Source organism: Scyliorhinus torazame, chromosome 14 (genome assembly GCF_047496885.1).
Source record: "Scyliorhinus torazame isolate Kashiwa2021f chromosome 14, sScyTor2.1, whole genome shotgun sequence".
In the NCBI taxonomy this organism is placed as follows: domain Eukaryota; kingdom Metazoa; phylum Chordata; class Chondrichthyes; order Carcharhiniformes; family Scyliorhinidae; genus Scyliorhinus; species Scyliorhinus torazame.
In genome coordinates this window covers 22043065-22056285 of record NC_092720.1, presented here as the reverse complement: position 1 = coordinate 22056285, position 13221 = coordinate 22043065, and the positions used below count along the sequence as shown (strand labels likewise).

The following is a 13221-nucleotide window of genomic DNA, read 5'->3' as shown; positions in this document are numbered from 1 at the left end:
AAAAGCCCCTAGTCTCCACATTCCGGCGCCTGTTCGGGGAGGCTGGTACGGGAATCGAACCGTGCTGCTGGCCTGCCTTGGTCTGCTTTAAAAGCCAGCGATTTAGCCCAGTGAGCTAAATCAGCAAAGAGGCGAGGAATGGGGAGATTAACGAGTCAACGTGTTCCAACAATTCTCACTCAATCATTTCCTGCAGAATTAGCTTTCACGTCAATGTACCCACTCACCCCCAACTCTTTGCTTTGAGCTGATAGCCCTAGTTTCCATCAATACTCATTGTGGTGATAACAGAATAACGCTGCTCCTCCTTCAGACTCTTCTGGAACATTCTTTCTGCAGAAAACATTCAATGCAACAAGCAGACCTGTGGGAATGAAAGTGCATCAGAATGCCTGCTTTCACCAAGGGGGACTCAGGCACCCTTCTCCTATGTCCCATGGAGAGAAATGTTCCCAAGAAAAATGTTTAAGAAAGAAAGGACCTTTTTATTTTGGGATGTCCCAATGATTTCTCTCCAGGATCGCTCCCAGCCCTGTCCTGAGAGATTGATCTGCGATCCCTGGAGACAGCCAATTCTGGAGGGGTTGGGAATCCCAATCTTGAGGAAATGTCAGTTCTTGCAGCGGTCTCACGCCAAGATGGGACTTTGTTCAACAACCCGATGGTGCTGTGCCAACAATCATTTTAAAAAAAGACAAGACTGGAACGCTGAACCTGACACCTCTCTCTCTCTCTCTGTCTCGCTGGTTTCGCTTCCACTGCTAGTGTCTCAGAGTCTCTGGGGGAAGGAGGGGTGGAAAGCTGAAACGTGTTCCTGAGTTAACTGGGCAGAGTTTGGTGGGATTTGAAGGAAGGGCAGAGGGAAGCTCTGCGCTGTGGAGGAGCCCCACTGAAACCAGGGGACCAGCTCTCAACTGCGATTGGCGTGTCCCCCGGGGGAGGGGGTGCAGGGTGGATCTTGCTCTGCCCGCCAGCCGACTCGCGGGATGTGTTCAGTTGTTCAGTAACAGGACAACTTCACGTGGTTCGAAAGTGCTCAGTCTCGCTCTCTTTGATTCACTAATCTGCCCAATCCTCTACATGGACACCGTGGCCGGAGTAAGTGCGAATCTGCGGCCAGGATGCTTCCTGATTTGACTCGGACATGCAGAGTTGATGCAGAGTTTCCAGGTACACATCACACATGTAAACAGCCTGTCCGAAACTTGATGTTGTTAAATTAAAGCTCCAGAGTTATACTGTAATTCCCAATTATACTGTAATTCCCTATTTATACTGTAACTCCCAATTATACTGTAACCCACAATTATACTGTAACTCCCAATTATACTGTAATTCCCAATTATACTGTAATTCCCAATTTTTACTGTAACTCCCAATTTTTACTGTAACTCCCAATTATACTGTAACTCCCAATGTATACTGTAATTCCCAATTTATACTGTGTCTCCCAATTACACTGTAACTCCCAAATACACTGTAACTCCCAATTTATACTGTAACTCCCAGTTATACTGTAATTCCCAATTATACTGTAATTCCCAATTTATACTGTAACTCCCAATTATACTGTAATTCCCAATTTATACTGTAATTCCCAATTTATACTGTATCTCCCAATTATACTGTAACTCCCAATTTATAGTGTAACTCCCAATTTATACTGTAATTCCCAAATATATTGTAATTCCCAATTTATATTGTAATTCCCAATTTATACTGTAACTCCCAATTATACTGTAACTCCCAATTACACTGTAACAAGGTAAAATCAAACACTAGTGTTTTGTGCTTAAACAAAGGCGATTACAATGGGATGAGAGAAGAACTAGCTAAGGTAGACTGGGAGCAAAGACTTCATGGTGAAGCAGTTGAGAAACAGTGGCGAACCTTCCGAGCGATCTTTCACAGTGTTCAGAAAAGGTTCATACCGACAAAAAAGAAAGACGGTAGAAAGGGGAAAAATCGACCGTGGATATCTAAGGAGGTGAGGGAGAGTATCAAATTGAAGGAAAAAACATACAAAGTGGCAAAATTAGTGGGAGACTAGAGGACTGGGAAGTCTTTAGGGGACAACAGAAAGCTACTAAAAAAGCCATAAAGAAGAGTAAGGTAGACTATGAAAGTAAACTGGCTCAGAACATAAAAGCAGATAGTAAAAGCTTCTACAAATATATAAGACAAAAAAGAGTGGCTAAGGTAAATATTGGTCCTTTGGAAGATGAGAAGGGAGATTTAATAATAGGAGATGGGGAAATGGCTGAGGAGCTGAACAGGTTTTTTGGGTCAGTCTTCACAGTGGAGGACACAAATAACATGCTAGTGACTGATGGAAATAAGGATATGATAGGTGAGGACCTTGAGATGATTGTAATCACTAAGGAGGCAGTATTGGGCAAGCTAATGGGGCTAAAGGTAGACAAGTCTCCTGGCCCTGATGGGATGCATCCCAGAGTGTTAAAAGAGATGGCTAGGGAAATTATAAACGCACTAGTGATAATTTATCAAAATTCACTAGACTCTGGGGTGGTCCCAGAGGATTGGAAAGTAGCAAACGTGACACCACTGTTTAAAAAGGGACGTTGGCAGAAAGCGGGTAATTATAGGCCGGTAAGCTTAACTTCGGTTGGAGGGAAAATGCTGGAATCTATCATTAAGGAGGAAATAGCGGGGCACCTGGAGGGAAATTGTCTCATTGGGCAGACGCAGCATGGGTTCACAAAGGGTAGGTCGTGTCTGACTAATTTGGTAGAAATTTTTGAGGACGTTACCAGTGCAGTAGATAACGGGGAGCCAATGGATGTGGTATATCTGGATTTCCAGAAAGCTTTTGACAAGGTGCCACACAAAAGGTTGCTGCATAAACTAAAGATGCATGGCATTGAGGGTAAAGTGGTAGCATGGGTAGAGGATTGGTTAACTAACAGAAAGCAGAGAGTGGGGATAAATGGGTGTTTCTCTGGTTGGCAACCTGTAACTGGTGGGGTCCCTCAAGGATCAGTGTTGGGGCCGCAGTTGTTCACAATTTACATAGACGATTTGGAGTTGGGGACCAAGTGCAATGTGTCAAAGTTTGAAGACGACACTAAGGTGAGTGGTAAAGCAAAAAGGGCAGAGGATACCGGAAGTCTGCAGAAGGATTTGGATAGGTTAGGTGAATGGGCTAGGGTCTGGCAGATGGAATTCAATGTTGCCAAGTGTGAGGCTATCCATTTTGGGAGTAATAACAGCAGAATGGATTATTATTTAAACGGTAAGATGTTAAAACATGCTGATGTGCAGAGGGACCTGGGTGTGCTGGTGCACGAGTCGCAAAAAGTTGGTGTGCTGGTGCAACAGGTGATTAAGAAGGCTAATCGAGTTTTGTCTTTCATTGCTAGAGGGATGGAGTTCAAGACTAGTGAGGTTATGCTGCAATTGTATAGGGTGTTGGTGAGGCCGCATCTGGAGTATTGTGTTCAGTTTTGGTCTCCTTACCTGAGAAAGGACATATTGGCACTGGAGGGAGTGCAGAGGAGATTCACTAGGTTGATCCCAGAGTTGTGGGGATTAGATTATGACGAGAGGTTGAGTAGACTGGGACTGTACTCATTGGAGTTTAGAAGGATTCGGGGGGATCTTATTGAGACATATAAAATTGTGAAGGGAGTAGATAGGATAGATGCGGGCAGGTTGTTTCCACTGGTCGGGGAAAACAGAACTAGGGGGCATAGCCTCAAAATAAGGGGAGGTAGATTTAGGACGGAGTGTAGGAGGAACTTCTTCACCCAAAGGGTTGTGAATCTCTGGAATTCCTTGCCCAGTGAAGCAGTTGAGGCTCCTTCTTTAAACGTTTTTAAGAAAAAGATAGATGCATTTCTAAAGAATAAAGGGATTCGGGGATATGGTGTAAGGGCCGGAGAGTGGAGCTGAGTCCACAAAGATCAGCCATGATCTCATTAAATGGCGGAGCAGGCTCGAGGGGCCAGATGGCCTACTCCTGTTCCTAGATCTTATGTTCTTATGTTCTTATGTTCTACTGTAATTCCCAATTATACTGTAATTCCCAATTTATACTGTAATTCCCAATTATACTGTAACTCCCAATTAATACTGTAATTCCTAATTATACTGTAACTCCCAATTATACTGTAATTCCCAATTTATACTGTAACTCCCAATTATACAGTAACTCCCAGTTATACTGTAATTCCCAATTATAACATAATTCCAAATTTATACTGTAACTCCCAATTATACTGTAACTCCCAATTACACTGTAACTCCCAATTTATACTGTAATTCCCAATTATACTGTAATTCCCAATTATACAGTAATTCCCAATTTATGCTGTAACTCCCAATTATACAGTAACTCCCAATTATACTGTAATTCCCAATTATACCATAATTCCCAATTTATACTGTAACTCCCAATTATACTGTAACTCCCAATTTATACTGTAATTCCCAATTATGCTGTAACTCCCAATTATACTGTAATTCCCAATTTATACTGTAACTCCCAGTTATACTGTAATTCCCAATTTATACTGTAACTCCCAATTTGTACTGTAACTCCCAATTATACTGTAACTCCCAATTTATACTGTAAATACCAATTAAACTGTAATTCCCAATTTATACTGTAACTCCCAATTATACTGTTACTCCCAATTTATACTGCAATTCCCAGTTTATACTGTAACTCCCAATTATACTGTAACTCCCAATTTATACTGTAATTCCCAGTTTATACTGTAACTCCCAATAATACTGTAATTCCCAATTCATACTGTAACTCCCAATTATACTGTAACTCCCAATTATACTGTAACTCCCAATTATACTGTAATACCTAATTTATACTGTAATTCCCAATTATGCTGTAACTCCCAATTATACTGTAATTCCCAATTTATACTGTAACTCCCAGTTATACTGTAACGCCCAATTTATACTGTAATTCCCAGTTTATACTGTAACTCCCAATTATACTGTATTTCCCAATGTATACTGTAATTCTCAATTGATACTGTAGCTCCCAATTATACTGTAACTCCCAATTATACTGTAATTCCCAATTTATACTGTAACTCCCAATTATACTGTAACTCCCAGTTTATACTGTAATTCCCAATTTATACTGTAACTCCCAATTATACTGTAATTCCCAATTTATACTGTAACTCCCAATTATACTGTAATTACTAATTTATACTGTAATTCTCAATTTATAATGTAACTCCCAATAATACTGTAATTCCCAATTTATACTGTAATTCCCAATTTATACTGTAACTCTCAATTATACTGTAACTCCCAATTATACTGTAACTCCCAATTTATACTGTAATTCCCAATTTATACTGTAACTGCCAATTATACAGTAACTCCCAATTATACTGTAATTCCCAATTATACCATAATTCCCAATTTATACTGTAACTCCCAATTTATACTATAACTCCCAATTATACTGTAACTCCCAATTATACTGTAATTCCCAATTATACTGTAATACCTAATTTATTCTGTAATTCCCAATTATGCTGTAACTCCCAATTATACTGTAATTCCCAATTTATACTGTAACTCCCACTTAAACTGTAACTCCCAATTACACTGTAACTCCCAATTTATACTGTAATTCCCAATTTATACCGTAACTCTCAATTATACTTTAACTCCCAGTTATACTGGAATTCCCAATTATACCGTAATTCCGAATTTATACTGTAACTCCCAATTATGCTGTAACTCCCAATTATACTGTAATTCCCAATTTATACTGTAACTCCCACTTAAACTGTAACTCCCAATTATACTGTAACTCCCAATTTATACTGTAATTCCCAATTTATACCGTAACTCTCAATTATACTTTAACTCCCAGTTATACTGGAATTCCCAATTATACCGTAATTCCGAATTTATACTGTAACTCCCAATTATACTGTAATTCCCAATTTATACTGTAGCTCCCAATTATACTGTAACTCCCAATTTAAACTGTAATTCCCTATTCATGCTGTAATTCCCAATTATACTGTAATTCGCAATTTATACTGTATCCCCCAATTATACTGTAACACCCAATTACACTGTAACAACCAATTTATACTGTAACTCCCAATTACACTGTAACTCCCAATTTATACTGTAACTCACAATAATACTGTAACTCCCAATTACACTGTAACTCCCAATTTATACCATAATTCCCAATTTATACTGTAACTCCCAATTATACTGTAACTCCCAATTTATACTGTAATTCCCAATTATGCTGTAACTCCCAATTATACTGTAATTCCCAATTTATACTGTAACTCCCAGTTATACTGTAATTCCCAATTTATACTGTAACTCCCAATTTGTACTGTAACTCCCAATTATACTGTAACTCCCAATTTATACTGTAAATACCAATTAAACTGTAATTCCCAATTTATACTGTAACTCCCAATTATACTGTTACTCCCAATTTATACTGCAATTCCCAGTTTATACTGTAACTCCCAATTATACTGTAACTCCCAATTTATACTGTAATTCCCAGTTTATACTGTAACTCCCAATAATACTGTAATTCCCAATTCATACTGTAACTCCCAATTATACTGTAACTCCCAATTATACTGTAACTCCCAATTTATACTGTAATTCCCAATTTATACTGTAACTGCCAATTATACTGTAACTCCCAATTATACTGTAACTCCCAATTTATACTGTAATTCCCAATTTATACTGTAACTGCCAATTATACAGTAACTCCCAATTATACTGTAATTCCCAATTATACCATAATTCCCAATTTATACTGTAACTCCCAATTTATACTATAACTCCCAATTATACTGTAACTCCCAATTATACTGTAATTCCCAATTATACTGTAATACCTAATTTATACTGTAATTCCCAATTATGCTGTAACTCCCAATTATACTGTAATTCCCAATTTATACTGTAACTCCCAGTTATACTGTAACCCCCAATTTATACTGTAATTCCCAGTTTATACTGTAACTCCCAATTATACTGTATTTCCCAATGTATACTGTAATTCTCAATTGATACTGTAGCTCCCAATTATACTGTAACTCCCAATTATACTGTAATTCCCAATTTATACTGTAACTCCCAATTATACTGTAACTCCCAGTTTATACTGTAATTCCCAATTTATACTGTAACTCCCAATTATACTGTAATTCCCAATTTATACTGTAACTCCCAATTATACTGTAATTACTAATTTATACTGTAATTCTCAATTTATAATGTAACTCCCAATAATACTGTTATTCCCAATTTATACTGTAATTCCCAATTTATACTGTAACTCTCAATTATACTGTAACTCCCAATTATACTGTAACTCCCAATTTATACTGTAATTCCCAATTTATACTGTAACTGCCAATTATACAGTAACTCCCAATTATACTGTAATTCCCAATTATACCATAATTCCCAATTTATACTGTAACTCCCAATTTATACTATAACTCCCAATTATACTGTAACTCCCAATTATACTGTAATTCCCAATTATACTGTAATACCTAATTTATTCTGTAATTCCCAATTATGCTGTAACTCCCAATTATACTGTAATTCCCAATTTATACTGTAACTCCCACTTAAACTGTAACTCCCAATTACACTGTAACTCCCAATTTATACTGTAATTCCCAATTTATACCGTAACTCTCAATTATACTTTAACTCCCAGTTATACTGGAATTCCCAATTATACCGTAATTCCGAATTTATACTGTAACTCCCAATTATGCTGTAACTCCCAATTATACTGTAATTCCCAATTTATACTGTAACTCCCACTTAAACTGTAACTCCCAATTACACTGTAACTCCCAATTTATACTGTAATTCCCAATTTATACCGTAACTCTCAATTATACTTTAACTCCCAGTTATACTGGAATTCCCAATTATACCGTAATTCCGAATTTATACTGTAACTCCCAATTATACTGTAATTCCCAATTTATACTGTAGCTCCCAATTATACTGTAACTCCCAATTTAAACTGTAATTCCCTATTCATGCTGTAATTCCCAATTATACTGTAATTCGCAATTTATACTGTATCCCCCAATTATACAGTAATTCCCAATTTATACTGTAACACCCAATTACACTGTAACAACCAATTTATACTGTAACTCCCAATTACACTAACTCCCAATTTATACTGTAACTCACAATCATACTGTAACTCCCAAGTATACTGTAATTCCGAATTTATACTGTTATTCCAGATCATACTGTAACTCCCAATTATACTGTACATAGAACATAGAAAATACAGCACAGAACAGGCCCTTCGGCCCACGATGTTGTGCCGAACCTTTGTCCTAGATTAATCATAGATTATCATTGAATTTACAGTGCAGAAGGAGGCCATTCGGCCCTTTGAGTCTGCACCAGCTCTTGGAAAGAGCACGCTACCCAAACTCAACACCTCCACCCAACACCAAGGGCAATTTGGACATTAAGGGCAATTTATCATTGGCCAATTCACCTAACCTGCACATCTTTGGACTGTGGGAGGAAACCGGAGCACCCGGAGGAAACCCACGCAGACACGGGGAGGACGTGCAGACTCCGCACAGACAATGACCCAAGCCGGAATCGAACCTGGGACCATGGATCTGTGAAGCAATTGTGCTATCCACAAAGCTACCGTGCTGCCCTTAAGAACAAATAAATCTACACTAAATCATTTTCCCGTAATCCATGTACCTATCCAACAGCTGCTTGAAGGTCCCTAATGTTTCCGACTCAACTACTTCCACAGGCAGTGCATTCCATGCCCCCACTACTCTCTGGGTAAAGAACCTACCTCTGATATCCCTCCTATATCTTCCACCTTTCACCTTAAATTTATGTCCCCTTGTAATGGTGTGTTCCACCTGGGGAAAAAGTCTCTGACTGTCTACTCTATCTATTCCCCTGATCATCTTATAAACCTCTATCAAGTCGCCCCTCATCCTTCTCCGCTCTAATGAGAAAAGGCCTAACACCCTCAACCTTTCCTCGTAAGACCTACTCTCCATTCCAGGCAACATCCTGGTAAATCTTCTTTGCACCTTTTCCAGAGCTTCCACATCCTTCCTAAAATGAGGCGACCAGAACTGTACACAGTACTCCAAATGTGGCCTTACCAAAGTTTTGTACAGCTGCATCATCACCTCACGGCTCTTAAATTCAATCCCTCTGTTAATGAACGCGAGCACACCATAGGCCTTCTTCACAGCTCTATCCACTTGAGTGGCAACTTTCAAAGATGTATGAACATAGACCCCAAGGTCTCTCTGCTCCTCCACAATGCCAAGAACTCTACCGTTAACCCTGTATTCCGCATTCATATTTGTCCTTCCAAAATGGACAACCTCACACTTTTCAGGGTTAAACTCCATCTGCCACTTCTCAGCCCAGCTCTGCATCCTATCTATGTCTCTTTGCAGCCGACAACAGCCCTCCTTACTATCCACAACTCCACCAATCTTCGTATCGTCTGCAAATTTACTGACCCACCCTTCAACTCCCTCATCCAAGTCATTAATGAAAATCACAAACAGCAGAGGACCCAGAACTGATCCCTGCGGTACACCACTGGTAACGGGGATCCAGGCTGAATATTTGCCATCCACCACCACTCTCTGACTTCTATCGGTTAGCCAGTTCATTATCCAACTGGCCAAATTTCCCACTATCCCATGCCTCCTTACTTTGTGCAGAAGCCTACCATGGGGAACTTTATCAAATGCCTTACTAAAATCCATGTACACTACATCCACTGCTTTACCTTCATCCACATGCTTGGTCACCTCCTCAAAGAATTCAATAAGATTTGTAAGGCAAGACCTACCCCTCACAAATCCGTGCTGACTATCCCGAATCAAGCAGTGTCTTTCCAGATGCTCAGAAATCTTATCCTTCAGTACCCTTTCCATTACTTTGCCTACCACCGAAGTAAGACTAACTGGCCTGTAATTCCCAGGGTTATCCCTAGTTCCTTTTTTGAACAGGGGCACGACATTCGCCACTCTCCAATCCCCTGGTACCACCCCTGTTGACAGTGAGGACGAAAAGATAATTGCCAACGGCTCTGCAATTTCATCTCTTGCTTCCCATAGAATCCTTGGATATATCCCGTCAGGCCCGGGGGACTTGTCTATCCTCAAGTTTTTCAAAATGCCCAACACATCTTCCTTCCTAGCAAGTATTTCCTCGAGCTTACCAATTTGTTTCACACTGTCCTCTCCAACAATATCGCCCCTCTCATTTGTAAATACAGAAGAAAAGTACTCATTCAAGACCTCTCCTATCTCTTCAGACTCAATACACAATCTCCCGCTACTATCCTTGATCGGACCTACCCTTGCTCTAGTCATTCTCATATTTCTCACATATGTGTAAAAGGCCTTGGGGTTTTCCTTGATCCTACCCGCCAAAGATTGTTCATGCCCTCTCTTAGCTCTCCTAATCCCTTTCTTCAGTTCCCTCCTGGCTATCTTGTACCCCTCCAATGCCCTGTCTGAACCTTGTTTCTTCAGCCTTACATAAGTCACCTTTTTTCTCTTAACAAGACATTCAACCTCTCTTGTCAACCATGTAATTCCCAATTTATACTGTAACTCCCAATTTTACTGTAATTCCCAATTAATACTGTAATTCCCAATTGATACTGTAACTCCCAATTATAAGAACATAAGAACATAAGAACTAGGAGCAGGAGTAGGCCATCTGGCCCCTCGAGCCTGCTCCACCATTCAATGAGATCATGGCTGATCTTTTGTGGACTCAGCTCCACTTTCCGGCCCGAACACCAGAGCCCTTAATCCCTTTATTCTTCAAAATACTATCTATCTTTATCTTAAAAATATTTAATGAATGAACCTCTACTGCTTCACTGGGCAAGGAATTCCATAGATTCACAACCCTTTGGGTGAAGAAGTTCCTCCTAAACTCAGTCCTAAATCTACTTCCCCTTATTTTGAGGCTATGCCCCCTAGTTCTGCTTTCACCCGCCAGTGGAAACAACCTGCCCACATCTATCCTATCTATTCCCTTCATAATCTTATATGTTTCTATAAGATCCCCCCTCATCCTTCTAAATTCCAACGAGTACAGTCCCAGTCTACTCAACCGCTCCTCGTAATCCAACCCCTTCAGCTCTGGGATTAAACTAGTGAATCTCCTCTGCACACCCTCCAGTGCCAGTACGTCCTTTCTCAAGTAAGGAGACCAAAACTGAACACAATACTCCAGGTGTGGCCTCACTAACACCTTATACAATTGCAGCAGAACCTCCCTAGTCTTAAACTCCATCACTCTAGCAATGAAGGACAAAATTCCATTTGTCTTCTTAATCACCTGTTGCACCTGAAAACCAACTTTTAACGACTCATGCACTAGCACACCCAGGTCTCTCTGCACAGCAGCATGTTTTACTATTTTATCACTGGAACTCCCAATTTAAACTGTAACATCCAATGATACTGTAACTCCCAATTTATTCTGTAACTCCCAATTATACTGTAACTCCCAATTATACTATAATCCCAATTATACTGTAATTCCGAATTATACTGTAATTCCCAATTAATACTGTAACTCCCAATTATACTGTAATTCCCAATGTATACTGTAATTCCCAATTCATACTGTAACTCTCAATTATAATGTAACTCCCAATTTATACTGTAACTCCCAATTATACCGTAATTCCCAATTTATACTGTAACTCCCAATTACACTGTATTTCCCAGTTTATACTGTAACGCACAATTACACCGTAACTCTGAATTTATACTGCAAATCCCAATTAATACTGTAATTCGCAATTTATACTGGAACTCCCAATTATACTGTAACTCACAATTATACTGTAACTCCCAATTTAAACTGTAACTCCCAATTATACTGTAACTCCCAATTTATACTGTAAATCCCAATTATACTGTAACTCCCAATTAAACTGTAATTCTGAATTATACTGTAATTCCCAATTTATACTGTAACTCCCAATTATACTGTAATTCTGAATTATACTGTAATTCCCAATTTATACTGTAACTCCCAATTCTACTATAATTCCCAATGAATACTGTAATTCCCAATTCATACTGTAACTCTCAATTATACTGTAACCCCCAATTTATACTGTAACTCCCAATTATACTGTAATTCCCAATTTATACTGTATCTCCCAATTATACTCTAATTGCCAATTTATACTGTAACTCCCAATTACACTGTGACTCCCAATTTATACTGTATGTCCCAATAATACTGTAACTCCCAAGTATACTGTAATTCTGAATTTATACTGTTACTCCCGATTATACTGTAACTCCCAATTATACGGTAATTCCTAATTTATACTGTAACTTCCAATTATACTGTAATTCCCAATGGATACTGTAATTCCCAATTTATACTGTAACTCTCAATTATACTGTAACCCCCAATTTATACTGTAACTCCCAATTATACTGTAATTCCCAATTAATACTATAACTCCCAATTACACTGTAACTCTGAATTTATACTGCAATTCACAATTAATACTGTAATTCCCAATTTATACTGTATCTCCCAATTATACTCTAATTCCCAATTTATACTGTAACACCCAATTACACTGTAACTCCCAATTTATACTGTAACTCCCAATTACACTGTGACTGCCAATTTATACTGTATGTCCCAATTATACTGTAACTCCCAAGTATACTGTAATTCCGAATTTATACTGGTATTCCCGATTATACTGTAACTCCCAATTATACGGTAATTCCTAATTTATACTGTAACTTCCAATTATACTGTAATTCCCAATGGATACTGTAATTCCCAATTTATACTGTAACTCTCAATTATACTGTAACCCCCAATTTATACTGTAACTCCCAATTATACTGTAATTCCCAATTTATACTATAACTCCCAATTACACTGTAACTCTGAATTTATACTGCAATTCACAATTAATACTGTAATTCCCAATTTATACTGTATCTCCCAATTATACTCTAATTCCCAATTTATACTGTAACACCCAATTACACTGTAACTCCCAATTTATACTGTAACTCCCAATTACACTGTGACTCCCAATTTATACTGTATGTCCCAATTATACTGTAACTCCCAAGTATACTGTAATTCCGAATTTATACTGTTATTCCCGATTATACT

The 13221-nt window shown here is 38.6% G+C and overlaps 1 protein-coding gene across 1 annotated transcript in view; it reads left to right on the top strand.

Annotated features, from left to right (window-relative positions):
• The first annotated feature begins 251 nt into the window (after positions 1 to 251).
• The window catches only part of LOC140389572 (P2Y purinoceptor 1-like), a 51104-nt gene continuing 38134 nt past the window's right edge, over positions 252 to 13221 (top strand). Inside the window, exon 1 of the mRNA XM_072473806.1 lies at positions 252 to 1170. The gene's annotated coding sequence lies outside the window, so the exon portion shown is untranslated. The remainder of the gene's footprint in view (positions 1171 to 13221) is intronic.